The sequence below is a fragment of the Carlito syrichta genome, unplaced genomic scaffold (assembly GCF_000164805.1).
Source record: "Carlito syrichta isolate Samal-C Ts95f unplaced genomic scaffold, Tarsius_syrichta-2.0.1 Scaffold303600, whole genome shotgun sequence".
NCBI classification, from domain to species: Eukaryota; Metazoa; Chordata; class Mammalia; order Primates; family Tarsiidae; genus Carlito; species Carlito syrichta.
This window is the reverse complement of record NW_007247696.1, coordinates 135,818-136,401: the sequence shown is the minus strand read 5'-3', so window position 1 is coordinate 136,401 and position 584 is coordinate 135,818.

Genomic DNA, 584 nt, shown 5'->3' with positions numbered 1-584 from the left:
CCTCAGCCTTCCAAGTAGCCAGAATTACAGGCATGCGCTACCAAGCCCGGCTGATTTTTTAATTTATTGTAGAGATGAGGTCTCGCCGCCCATGCGGGTCTCGTACCGGTGGGCTCAGGCAATCCACTCACCTCAGCCTCCCAAAGGCGCGGGGATTACAGGCTGAGCCACTGAGCCCGGCTCCGGCTAGCATTGTTATAAGAGCCTGTGTTTGTCTTTGGAGAATTTTTTTTTTGGAGATTCCTTCAATACATTTACCCATTTCATAATGAGTGATTTAGGGGTGCACCTGCCCACACAGCACTGAGTGTTCAGCAATTTTTGAGCAAAAACGGCATGACCCCTATGCCCTACCCTCCCTATCACCTGATCTCACCCCAAGTGCCTTTTTAAAAATTTGTTTCCCTGGATGGAAAAAGTCCTCAAAGGAAAACATTTTGCTGATGTGGAAAAGGTGAAACAAAGGACAGCAGAAGATCTAAAAGGCATCGAAACTGAAGAGCCCAAAAACTGTTTTAAGCAGTGGATTGGAGAGTACTTTGAATGTGACCAAAGTCTAAACACATAAGAATAAATACACAATT